The sequence below is a fragment of the Plectropomus leopardus genome, chromosome 10 (genome assembly GCF_026936395.1).
Source record: "Plectropomus leopardus strain MGB_pleo_1.0 chromosome 10, ASM2693639v1, whole genome shotgun sequence".
Classification (NCBI taxonomy): Eukaryota; Metazoa; Chordata; class Actinopteri; order Perciformes; family Serranidae; genus Plectropomus; species Plectropomus leopardus.
The window spans coordinates 20,678,513-20,692,591 of NC_142185.1; the positions used below are offsets into that span (position 1 = coordinate 20,678,513).

Consider the following 14,079-nt stretch of genomic DNA (forward strand, 5'->3'; position numbering starts at 1 on the left):
TTCATAGGACATTGTTTGCCCTCCAATGGAGAGCTTCAGAAGGTGGCATTCCTTTCTACTGGCAGACTGAGATCCCCCTCAAATATCTGATTAACTTGTACAAGATTTGTCCAAAGATCTTTGCATTTTGAGGAAATCTTTTATCATTTCATTCACGCTTTGATAAAACCGAAAGCCATTTGAAATAAAACCCTTCTCATTTCTCAAATCTTCCAACACTTTTACTAGAGACACTTGAAATAAAGAAACATTCACATCTTTCTTCAGCTTAGCCTGATAATAATCAGTCATCATAAATTGCTATATGTGGATTTCCACCATGTTCCCCCCCCTCTGCTCATTTTTCATGCTTATATTGTCATGACCTAGAAGAGTGTGTATTCAGGGGGATGTTTCTGATCTCGTGTCTTGAGCTGTGGAATAATGTAAGAGCACTGGTGTGTTGCTGCTGCGGCTGGGGAAGCGTGTTGCCATAAAATATTAACGACTTGGAAGCCCAGCCACCTGACAAGATGAATGTAATTGGCCCTCGCAGCTCTATCTGTGCATGTTAATGAGATGGGATGGTATTTAAATCAGTCGCGCCCCAGACACTGTGGCTGCAGTCTAGAAAACCACAAACAAAGACGCAGTGAGAGAGCACGGACGCAGCGAGATAGATACAGAAAATGTCACTTATTATTCAGTTTTGGGGGACCTGCTGCTTGCATCTCTTTGTGTTATTATTGTTTGTTTAAGCAGAACAATATTTGTAGCTGAGCCTTTGAACGACTTTTGATCAAAATTACCTAAACTAATGCTGAGATTAATTTGTTTTTTAAGAACATTTTGAGCAAGGAGGTGCTTGGGAGAAGCTGTGGACAAAAGCCAGATATAAAGCTGTGGTAAAGGTGTGCACCTGCACAGCACCTGTCTTTCCAAGGCGCCGGGGTCAAGGCCCACCTGTCACCAGTGGTCTGGAACAAAGCTGTAGTCTCTAAAACAAAATGTGACCACCTCAGGAGAAAACACGAGGCTGTGGTAACCGCAAACAACAGCTTGAGTCAGCTCTCCCAGGGGGCACGACTCGAGATATTGTAGCAGGTAGCAATAATATAACCTGAATCTTAAAGGGAAAGAAGGCCAGCTTGTGCTCAGCGAAGACATGTGTGAGAGAGACTGTGTGTGTGCGTGTGAGCCTCTCAGATTTCTGGCAACTGAATGAATTTAAAAAAAACGTTAGCAGATGGGAAACTGTGTCACATTACTTTCATTATTCTGACAACTTTTACCTTTTATGTGACAGTGCTGTGGTCATCCTCACCAGCACCTCGTAAAACCACACTTATGTTCTCCGCTGTAGTCATGTGATGCTGGCTGGACGAAGGTGTGATGTATCAAAGCCCCGGTGTCTCAGACAGAAATCTTGGCATGCTGCGTTTGTATCCGTGTGTGTGCAGACTGGGAGAGACCTGACGCCAAAGGGTGGGGGAAGTGCAGGCAGGAGGACAGATGGTCTCCCTCATGGTGGCTGAAATAAAAGAGGGAATTAGAGGACTCCAAGGTGTACACTCTGACGGCAATTACAGCAAATAGATTGGAAGTGGACCTCCAGGCACCCAGGGAGGAAGCTCCGTGGGGGGGAGCTCCACCTCAACGCATCTGGTTCCCCCAAAACAAGTCAAGATAAAACCACACACCCTGTTTACGCTGAGCCCACTGACCATTAGCATACTACTGTATATCAAAATAAGTGTCAGAGCATTAAAAAAACCTGAAAATAAACTTCATGTGCACTGTAGAGTTTGAAATGGATTTCTATATTACCATTTTTCTTGGTTCAGATATGTAGCTGAAGGATTTGCAAAACCAATTTCAGACATCCCTGGGAGCTGTTTTGGTTAGTTATTCTGCTGCCTGCAGGAGTTTGAAAACAGTCAATTATTTTTGTCTTGCTTGCTTCCGCCCATTGATTCTCAAACGATTTTCACTGCCCCTCCAAGTAAGGATATGCAGCAATTGAATTAAATAAGCCCGCCCAATCAATATAAAATACGTAACACATCCACGCTTCTCTTTCATAGCCTGTGGAAACCGACAATTCATTGCAGATGAAAATGCAAACAAAGTGGAAGATACTTTTATAGATCTGTGAAAGCTGTTATGGAGTTTATGGATAGCCATCAAATATTTTGAATATAAAATATTTAATGCATTACTTCTGGCGATATTTGTGCGCAGAATTTCAAGCAGAATTTGGGGCTGCTGTCTTTCTTTCTCCAAAGCCATTTAGAGCGGTATAGGGATCAGCAGATTCCATTAGCCTTGCCCTGTGGCTGAATGAGTGAGATACCATTTAGAGAATGTGTCTCTAACCCCAAAACCCTGCATTCCCATCAATGTATAAATGATAAAGACACAGTCTAATGAAACAAAAGGCTCCCTGCCAAAGTCGTCCATAAAAATAACATTTGGGTGAGAGAGACCTTAAGCTTATCCATTAACCTCGGAAAAGTGTCTTTACTGTTACTCCCACACTGTACATGCTGCTGTGCCAACAGCACTGAAATACACACAGGATAACTGTAATAAAAACTTAAAGGTCCAGTGTGTAGGATTTAGAGAAATATACTGGCATAAATGGAATATAATATATTAAGTAGGGCTGTCAAACTATTAACATTAACAAAATGTGATTACTTGCAGAATTTTAATAATTAATTGCGATTAATTGCATTTTTTAATCACATTTCTAATTCCATTGTTTTACATTTCAAAACAGTGTTGAAGTTCATATTGACAAGGCAGATCATTTCTTACCAGATTGTCTTGATTGAAAAAACTGCAGGACTGGAATAAAGTGGGCGTGCCTGTAAAGGAGAGACTCATGGGTACGCACAGAACCCATTTTCATTCAGATAACTTGAGGTCAGAGGTCAAGGGACCCCTGTGAAATGACCATGCTGATTTTAATTACCCAAATTTTTCAGAGCTTTGGATTGTTATTTAGCCCCTTGACAAGCGAGCATGAAACGGTTGGTATCACTGATTCTTAAGGTCTTTCAGCTTCATATAATACCAGTATCATCACCCTAGCTTTTAAACTCAGCCGGCTACAGCCTCTTAAAGCCAGGAATGCCAGCCAATGGTTAACACAAATGAAAAGAAAATGCGTTATGTACAGACTTTAATCGAATCGCGAGTAACGCGTTAAAGTTGACAGCCTGTTCTTATAAAACAGTTCATACAATATCCATAACAAAATGCACACACAACAGTTTGCACAATATCCTATGAATTAGCATCCCATGAATGACATAAAGTCTGTATTAACTCAAGTACATAATTAACTTTAAGTTATGGAGGTTAGGTTTAGGCAAGTAAAGTTACTGTGGTTAGGTTTAGAAATCGAAACATGGTGTGCATATTCCTTAAAATGACTCAAAGTTCACACGATTCCAAATATGCATCCCCTGTGGACAGTCTGCATTTTTGTTACTCATCCATCACCCAAACTTGGTGATTTGTTTTTTTCGTCAGTCACGACATAAAGCAGTCCCTCCATGATAAGCCGAATAGCATCCAAAAAAACCAATGATTTATAGCATTAAACTGCTTCATTTAGACTTTTATATATATATATATCATTTTTAATCACCTGGTCTGTTTGTTTCAGAGAGAAAGGGACCTCTGCAAATAATTCAGCTCCTGCTTAAAACCTCATGAACATCTGGAGCTTAGTTATCATTACAAGCCTAACAGCTCGGAGAAACACTGATTTTAACTGAGAAAATGCTTTACTCTGTGTTTTTTTTTTTGTTTTAGCTTTAGTTTATAATTTTTTTTTCACCTGGTCTGTTTAATTTGTAGAGGAAGATTCCTCTGTGGATAGTTCAGCTCCCAATACAAACATCCTGGACAATGAACAGTGAAACAATTCTAACCAGGACTTCATGGTTGGCACATGGGTGAAGTTTCAGCCGCTTGCAATCTGCAATCCTCACCACTAACTGCCACTAAATCCTGCACACTGCTCCTTTAAAGATTAAAGATTTTTCTATACATAGATATCTGGTTGTCAATCTGGAAGCAGAGACAGCTAAAAATGATATTCAAAGTATCTTTTATTGGGAAAAAATCTCCCAATGATTATGAATTTAATGACATTTGATCCTCACTATAAGAAATATGCCTCAAGCGCATAATAGATGCCATAGTTATTCCTTGCTGGCTAGTACAGAGTGAAGTTGTGCACTATTATAAACCTCACGTATTCCCATGAAGATTTACACAGCAGGCTTAAAACAAAATGAGAAATCAGGTTCGTATTGTATACAATGTAAATAAGGCCGACTTTTGGCCCGTGAGTTATGGCCTCCAGAACTGGCTGCTTTCCCTCGTTGCATAAATTCATGAACAGTAAATCACCGGCTTCTGAAAAAACAAGGACTAAAAAAAAAAGGAAAAAGAAACCAATGCATAAAAGATAATTAGGCAGTGAACATATGTAACCAATCAAATGTTTGCATGAGTTTAGTTATTTTTACCCACATTATAATAAGATGCAAAGAAGAAAAAGTCACAAAAACAAAACATATATATATATATATATATATATATATATATATATATATATATATATATACATACATACACACACATATATATATATATATACATATATATATATAATATTTTTAAAAAGTTCTTGCTTGCAGAAGTGAATTGTTTTATCGATGCTTGAGTGAATAGAAGCACAAAACTAACAGCTGATTTGAGAGTTGCTTTAGTCTCACATGCAGATGTGCAACATGTTTTAAGTTTTGAGGATGGAGGAGGTGTCCTGAGATTAGAGAAGCTGAAGAGAAACAGGATTGATGTGTGCTTGCTGGAAGCAGACAGAATAATATCTTACAGACTCGAGACCGAGAGAAAGCTTATATTTAAATACGCTTAGTTTTATGTGGAATCATCAGGGACCATCCTATGGAAGAAAGCACAAAGTGAGAATAACAAAAACTCACAATAAAACATTAGCAAGTCAAAATCCCTTCTGTTGATGGTGCTCTTGCGTTCAGTGATGCTGCAGTGTGTGGTGGCAATACCAATGTTTGTCATATTACCTTGGTTAAGAAATTCTTTAAGTTCAAGGAGTGAAAAGGCGAGATCAGTGTGCATGAGGCTGGAGGAACAGGTCAGGAGTGTTATGTATGGGGGTGTAAATTTGGCATGTGGCTGGTAGTCTTGAATTTATGTTGTTGATGATGACCATGGGCCTCTCTCTGAAAACATTTTATCTGTCCCAGTTGAGCACACATCACTTTTCTCCTGTTTTCTCCCTTTTTTTCTTACTTTATAAGTCCTCCTCTTTTCACCCTCAGTGCAACCCAAGAAAGAACTCCACAGCTGAACGTACAGCAGATATGCATGTTACATGTATGTGATCATAGCCCCTCTTATGTGCCTGATGCTCTCCATGTGCTTCTAAACCACCAACATTTTTTCGAGAAAGGAACATTTTTTTTTTGTTTTAGAATACACCTCCACTCTCCATTTCATTTGATACACATGGCGATTTATATTAGACGCAATGCGCTTTTGAAATTTGAGCAATCTTTGGGTATTTGAGTATTTACAGCAGCTTCTTAGCATGCGAGAATAAAAACATCTGACCTTCACTGTGCATGACTGCTGTGTTTGTGTTGGACTGAAAAGTCTGAGAATCAAAGCAAGAGAGTCTGTTGAACTCATACATGGTCATAAATCATGGACAATACTGTAGATATGAAACTTTCAAAACTATTATAATAAAAACATACAAAACTGCGAGATCACAAAATCTTATTTGCTTTGCAGATCTGTAAGTTAACCTCTGTATTTTCTATATGAGTCGAAGTTTTGAAAAATAAACCATAGAAATATTGTGGCAAGAAAAAATAATTCAAAATATATGTTTTACTAATGAGAGAACAGAGTGCTATTGATGCCACAATGACTATAACCCTAAATTAGAAAAAAATACCTAAATTATGCGATAGACCCCAGCACGCACAATGATACAGTACAGTTAAACATAATTTGATTTCAACATGTTTTATCTGCACACTTCACCTTTTTTCTCTCCCAGAGGTCCGTCTGTCTGAACTGTCTGCAGGTCAGCTCGGATCCCACTGCTGCTGCCGACAAACAGCAGCTGCAGGAAACTCCCCGCCTGGCGGAGCAAACACACTCTGCTAATTACTGAAACAAAAACATACTTTTGCAATGACCCAAACAACCTCATCTATTTCATTTCGTGGCACTTTATAAATGAAATTAAACCAAACTTTTCCCAGCGAGCACCAACTCAAACATGGATGTTACTATTTTAGTGAGAGTTATATTAAACTCAGGAAGCAAAAAGAAGGATTTGTTGTCCAATTCAGTGATGGAGGAAGTACTCAGATGTTTTACTTATGTAAAAGTAGTAAAACCATGGTGCATATGTGTAGATTTTGGCAGAATGGCAGAGGATACATTCCCATATCTATTTAGAATATGTGCATTTGTTCACTCCCAATAAAAACATGGAAGTAGCAGAGGGCTTTTATTTTGACAAAATTAGAAAAAAGACATTTCCACCCTAAACTCATGCAGAAAAGCAAAAATTGGTGCAGAAAAAATCACCAGACTGAAGGAAATTAGGTGTTTGATGCTCAAAATTTCCTGGTAGAGGACCAAGGGACAACTTCTGAGGCTAAATAATAAGCCAGTGTGGGATACCTAAAAACTGCAGTTCATTGAATGGCCACTTGAGGCTGGCTCCAAAACATAGTTAATCCCCATAGACTCCCATGTTAAAAGGCCCAACTCTACAGCAGAAATAAACATGTTTACAGCCTGGTATAAAGAACAGCTTTGGTTTCTATAGCTAATTTAATCATTCGCGACAACTGTATGGGTGTTGAACATTTACATAATTCGCCCGTTGACTTTTTATTAAGGCCCAAAGTGATGCATATTTAAGCACGTGGCCACATTGTGTAACAGGCTGTCTACGAGGCGTCACTGCAGTCTGAGTCAGACCTCCCCTCCAAATACGGTCACTTCTGGCTCCACAAAAACAAGATGGGGGCAGCCTAAATGCAGAACTTGAGGCTTCAGAACGGGAGTCGACAAGCCAATAGGTGACATCACAGTAGCTACATCCATTATTAATGCAGTCTGTGGTCCCCACTCAATGTTGAATTGAACCCCATGCCACAGTGTAATTTTACTCTCCTACATTCAAAATCTTACTTATGTAAAAGTACATAAGTGTTAGCATCAAAATATACTTAAAGTATCAAATGAAGAATTATGCAGACATTTTTCAGAATGTTATACAAGTTATAAAATAACTTGTATAACATTCTGAAAAATGTCTGCACAAATATTGTGCACATAGTAACACATAGTATTTTTAACTGTCACATAAATGTTCAAGGTATAAGGTAGGTTTATTTGTCATTTTTTCTTAAATGTGATTTAAGAAGAAATTAAATTAAAGTTGACCCTAAATCCTGCTACATCTTTTTGGCGTCATAGGACGAGTTGAGGAGTCTCACAGTCTGGGGAAAGAAGCTGCTCCGTAGTCTGGTGGTTCTGCAGCGGATACTTCTGTATCTTTGTCCAGATGGCAGCAGGGTGAACAGACTGTGGCTGGGGTGGCTGCTGTCTTTCAGTATCCTTTGGACTCTGTGCAGACACCTCACTTCACAGAGGTCACTGATGCTTCATAGATGGGAACCAGTGATGTTCTGGGCAATTTTAATCACCCGCTGTAGAGCCCTCCCGTCCTGGGTCGTGCACGAAACATGCCAGTTTGTGATGTTTCCAGTCAGTATGCTTTCTATTGCTCCTCTGTAGAAGTTAACCAGGATCTTGCTCTGGAATTTAGCCTTCCTAAGTTTCCGTAGGAAACAGAGCCTTTTCTGTGCTTTTTTAAGCTGAGTGGTGATGTGTGAAGACCAAAATAGGTTCTCAGTGATAGTAATTTGAAGGAACCTATAGCTGTTCACCTGCTCCACCTCAGCTCCACTGATGTAAACAGGGATGTGTGTATGTAGTGGAGTAGTTTTAAGTAGCATAAAACAGAAATACTCCAGTTAAGTGCAGTAATTGAGTAAATGTGTTTAGTCATCAGAACATTTAAATATGCACAACACAGAGTGATGGCAGAACATCTCATTGAACTGATAATTTGCCTGCGGTACAGACTGAGGAGGCTGTTGAAATAAACACCCTGTGATCCCACAGAGAGATTTATGTTTTCCCACAAACACATAAGTCGCCAAACTAATAACTGAACACAGCTGCAATAAGCACAAGTCTGTGCTTTTGTCTTAAACGTAATCATCATAGAAAACATTTAATCAAATGAAAATAAATCCTATCAGATATTTGAAGTCTTTAAAGAACTATTCAATATCCTCCATGAATGATTTTAATAGAGTGAGTCATATTTCAGGTGGCCTGCTTTTCAGATTGTATCACTGCTCAACATTTGTCACCTGTCAAATTATTTTCCCCCCGCATGTCATGTTCATTTGTCAAAACAGCGTCGTTCAAAGTTGCCTCCTGCTTCACATCCAACTAAATCAGGTTTTAGTGGGGGTGGGTTTTTATTTGGATGTCATATTTATGGTAATGTTAGAATAATAAAATTGTGCAGAATTGTAAATGTCATTTATCTAAGTCTCAATGTATTTAAGCAAATTTCTGGACTAATGACTGGACCATAAAGTGAGAATGAAGGGTTGGATTTTTCAGGGAGAACATATTTAATCAGAACACAGACAGAAACAGCTGCTGCAGACTTTACCTCAATATGAGGCGCTTGCCAAAAGGAAACAAATGCAGTTCTGTTCAGTTTGTGGCAAAAAAAAATGAAAATCATGACACTAAAAACTACGTTACCTGATTTTTTTTTAAAGAGCGTTTAACCTCTTCACATTAATGAAAGCTGGACCTGGCCGGAGTCCAGACCACCAGAGGCCACGACTGTTCCCAGGCTAGAGACTTACTGCTGCCTCTTACCAGGGTTTTAACACGTTAATATTTCTGCAGTGTCTGATCAATGCCAGAGAAAACCATTTCTTATCATTCTTCCAGCTACTTAGAGCCACATCTGAATTACGGTTGGTGTATCCGATGCACATTTATTCTTCCCTCCTGACAGTTTTATGGAACTCATTATCCGCTTTGTGGCCATGGCTGTGAATGGAGAACCTGTGGGGGTTTTATGTGTAGCCAGTAGCTCCTCCACTGACCACATTTAATGTCCTCTCAGAAACAAAAAAACAGGCGGGTCGAAGGGTGGGGGTGGGGGTGGGGGTCCGAGCCCCCTTTGACAACAGCAGTGAGAGAGTGCCAGTGTTGGGTCTGTTGATGTGAGGGTGAGGGAGCAGACATAGAGCCAGACCAGAGTTTTATTTACCTCAGGTGCAACGGCTCATTATAATGGTGTTAATGAGGAGCAGATGTAGCTGAGTGAAGAAGAAGGAAGAGGAGGAGGAGGAGGAGGAGGAGGAGGGGTACGGGTGGCTGGAGGAGCTAGGTGCGGCCTATCCAGGGCGAGCCTACATGGAGGTCCTGTCCAGGGATCCCCAAATCCCCCCTCTCATTGCAACCAACACGCCCGCTCTTCACGTGTTAATATCTACTCAGCAAGTGCTATTAGCAAACCCTGAAAACTGCCTACCACAGTGATTTAGTGAGCCCCTCTCAACATTGGCTATGCTGAAAGGTTATTGGGATATTACTGTAGTCATGAATGATTTAGACCTGTGAGGCACCGTCTTGTTCAAGTTATTTGAATAAGGATGGTGAGGCTTTTGGTTAGTCTGCACACAGAGGGGGCGTTCTCTATTTCTCTTATGGTCCACAAACCCAGGAAAATACCAAAACGGTCAATTAATTAATCATACTGATAAGTACTGCCTGTATTTTCAAAACCTGATTTAGCTTAGACCTCAGTTTCCATTATAATCTATTAAAACACATCACTGAGTGTGCTGAGTGAGATATTTTTTCATTTACACTTCAGTCTGTTTTGGTTCTGTACCACATACACTGTCCCTCTGCCCAGTGTTGGAGGGTAACTAGTCACATGCAATGGATTTATGAAATTCAATTACAGAATGAATGCTATGTAATCTATTTCAGTTACTGAAAAGGTAATAAAATTAAATGTATGTATCAAAATGTTGGTTCTAATAAAGGCTTTCTGAATATGTGTTTCTCTGTATAATAGAATACAATAGAACAGAATAGAAAGGTTTAAAAGTTTAAAAAAATAAAAACAGTGACACAATAAATACATTAAATACAATAAATAACAATAAATAAAAGGCTAGCATAGAAGTTAATTTATTATTGCACAGAATGGTTCTTGTTATAGTTACTGCACAGCGTGGATATAGATCATGAGAATGATGGGATGTTATGTCATATTTATGAATTGTTTGAGTTTAGCAAAGAAGCTTAAATGTAGAATATAACATTCATTCTGTTGTTTTGCAGCTTTTACACTGTGGACGTCGCCTGTATAAATAATAGACGTAGCCACTGTGATGTCAACCATTTCTTTGTGGACTGCGGTTTTGAACCCTCGAGCTCTGCATTTCGGCAGTGGCCATCTTGTTTTTTTTTTGGAGCCAGAAGTGGCCATATTTGGACGACAGGCTGGAGCTGTGGAGGAGCGAGGGGTGGATCTGACGGAGAAGCCGAGGACACTATTGGCCTGTCACTCAAAATGGCCTGCCCTTAAATACACGTAAGAAAAATCTTTATTAATACTAATATTATTTCTTCTTATGTTTGACATGTGCTTCATGTAATAGTTTGTAAAGCAAATATAGTAAATAAAGTAATAGTAAACAGAGTAAAATTTCAAAACTTAGCACCAGGAAACATTTTTGGATAAATCTGTGATGCGTCTGTTTATCTGTCCCTTAGCGCCTTCCCTGAATCCCTCAGTGAAGAGAAATGCAATCCTCTGTTAGAGACGAGCCCCTTTCTGCTGCTGACAATGGAGCGGCTTCAGCTTTGAGTTTGCCATTGTGACTTTTGCACTGACGGAGCCCCGGCAGTAATGATCTCCATGAGCCCTCTGTGCACGCCAATGGTGGGCCATAACAGTCTTTATTCACCATGAAACCTCCACTGGGAGCATCTCTTGGTCCCCGGGACAACAATGCTGGCAGCCAAGCCCACAGTCGGCCGGCTCGTCTTTTACGTTTTTATGGGCTTGGCCTTCCCCCTGCTATTGAGGCAAATGTAGGCCATCAAACAAAACAATTTATGACCCAGTCTAAATTTGACCTTGGGCCTCCTGAAATGCCATTGCCCTCAGAAAATGTAGAAACCCTATGAATGAAAATATGTATGTATATATATATATATATATATATATATATATATATATATATATATATATATATATATGAAGACATAAACTTATTTTTCAGTGGTTTTACATGAGAACATTTCACTAAGGAAACATGTAGCATGGGAGTTTTTGTTCCAAGTTGCTGCACATGATGGATCGACATATCTAATGGGGAATTTTAGGATCAAAGCCTCCGTATTAGAGATAATAGTGTTGTCCTTTATGCCTGGAGCAGAGAGCGAGTGCATTTTTTACTGCCTGACCTCAAATATTTCTCTGCTATTAGGTTTTTTTTCTTTTTTTCTGTTTTTAGTTACTGACGCAACACAGTGACCTGGTCGACTTTTGCCTTCTGGTTTGTGAGCAGAGCTGCAGGGAATTCCTTATTTACTGCAGGGGTGTGCCTCGCCTTGTCTCCATTCAGCAGCACATGTTAGATATCTGTCTCTCGCGCCGCTGCAAAGCTTCAGTTGTTTATGGCCTCGGTTGTTTATGGCTCATCCTTTCTAGGAAGGGGAAAACCCCAGGTTGCTGATTGTGTCGCTCCAGATTTTTCAGATTTGCCTTTCACCGGTTTGGTTTGGTTTTATTTGTCATAAAACAACTAACACATAATAACATTATTATCTAAATATTCACATATTCAATATAACAGGAAACATGGACATACAAAACACAAAATGGAACAAAATAAAACACACTATAAAGATGAATTATGCATAAAACTGATGCAAACTACATACATATATTTAAGTTTGCTGTGTGTCTGTTTGTTATGTTAAAGTATATAAAATATTACTCTTAGAGGACCAAGGTTTCATTTCAATTTTGGCAAAGACACATTTGAAACAGTTAGGTATTCTCATCCCAGCTTGTGAAATACCGCCACTCCTGTGGCAGTTTTGGAATTCAGGGATTATAATTTATTTATTTTCAAAATTTTGGCAACAAAAGTCTGTGGTTAAGTTTAGTCAACAAAGGTCAATGCTTAGTTGGAGGTAACAAAAGTCTGTGGTTAGGTTTAGTCATACAGGCCTAATATACTCAGTGTTGTAATGTAACAAGGTAATAATAACCTCCTTTGTTACTATTTTTAAGTATTGGGAGTGTTTTGGGAGTATCTTTAGCCTACTTTACTTGAGTTTTTATATTTCTGTCAACTCTTTTAATCCATTACCATATCTTAGATAAATATATATACTATTACTCTTCTATATTTCCTAAATAAAATGTATACTTTTACTCCACTACATTTCCCCGAAGCGTTTTAGTTACTTAGCCTGCTACAAAAAAATCTCCTTTAAAAACTAATTTGTTCTCTTTGGCTCTGTCAGGCCTTGTATGGGAGTTGACAGTTTTTGTGATTTTGCCTTGTTTTTTTTATTGCCTTTTTATTAGCATTTGAAATTTTAAAAAATAAAATTCTATTTATTGATTGACTTTGGTTAACTCGGTTGTTTTTAAATGTGCATCATATCCTAAATAAATGTGGATTAGATTGGAAAATGGAGCAAAGGGAGGAAAGGAAGGAAAGTGGGTTTTGTTCTTTAAATAAATCCTTTAAATTGTGAAAATGACATTCTTCTCAAAGTGTAGGCAAATGTTAGTTCAGTTTTTAAGGTAGCATATATTACATAAAAAAGGTAAAAATTCAGACAGCCTGCTTTTTTTATTACCAGCATTTACCTGTACTTTTACTTTAAGTGCATTTAATATCATTAAATTATTTTTGATAGTCCTACTTAAGTACAGTAAATATCAGTTAAGCATGCTTTAAGATTTTTATCCAAGTAATATTCTAATAGGTGAGTTTAACTTCCACCAAAGTCATATTCTGTAAGTAAATCTGTACTTTTACTCAAGTATGGCTTTGAGATTCTTCATCCGCCACTGAATATAGGCCCACTGTTTAAAATCTCTTTTAAATGTCTGTAACATTCACATGGACAATGGTGTCATTTCCTGAAGACAGTGAATGCGGCGGTAGACGCTCAAAGCTCTTATTGGACAGTCATGAGGCAACGTCAAGTTCCTGAGCTGCTGATTGGCTGGTGGGCGGGAGCTCAGCAGGTGAGGGTGTGGTCGTCTCGGCGTGAGGACGGAAAGAGAATCTTCGATGTTTAAAGCGATCATCGTTACCAAAATTGTTTTTAGAGAGGCAATATTAACGCTACATAGTAATTCACACTGTTTGATAAAAGCGTTTAGGGTCTGTCAGAGTTTAATGTGAGTTTCCAGTTAAGCTAACAGCCGCGCTGTTGCCAAGCTAACGTTAGCTCGCGTTGACTTAGACTGAATTAGCTTCGGTGCTAACCTTCAGCTAGCACCCTCATGGACATCGTTGGCCTTGACAGCGGACGGCAGGAGACCAGACAGCGCGCTGGGTGACCAGGTAAAGCCCAGCTGCACCTCTGGCGACGAGGGAGGAGAAACTTTCTCATCTACCGCAGAGGACATGGTGAAAGGAAGCTGTAGCAACTGATCTCTGGGTGGGTGAGTAAGCCCACTCCATTAAATCATCTGCAAATATCGAGCTGCTTCTCGCATCATGTGGATTATTAAAGGCAAAACAAGGTATGTACAAATTAGACAAACACCAACTTCACCTGTCAGTGAAAAGAAATTCACTGTTGACTTGCTGCAGGGCTCTGTATTATCAAGAGTCTGGTTTTATTGTTTTGGGGATTTGC

At 39.1% G+C, this 14,079-nt stretch overlaps 1 long non-coding RNA gene across 2 annotated transcripts in view; it reads left to right on the forward strand.

Annotated features, from left to right (window-relative positions):
* The window catches only part of LOC148188511 (uncharacterized), a 73,825-nt gene extending 61,050 nt beyond the window's left edge, over window positions 1-12,775 (forward strand). The window contains exons 4-5 of one of the 2 annotated variants that reach the window (XR_015777769.1): window positions 10,522-10,774; window positions 11,703-12,775. This is a non-coding gene — a long non-coding RNA (uncharacterized LOC148188511). Of the gene's footprint in view, window positions 1-10,521; window positions 10,775-10,956; window positions 11,361-11,702 lie in introns of those variants that run through there. The other variant, XR_015777768.1, reaches the window with a different exon arrangement.
* The last annotated feature ends 1,304 nt before the right edge of the window (window positions 12,776-14,079 follow it).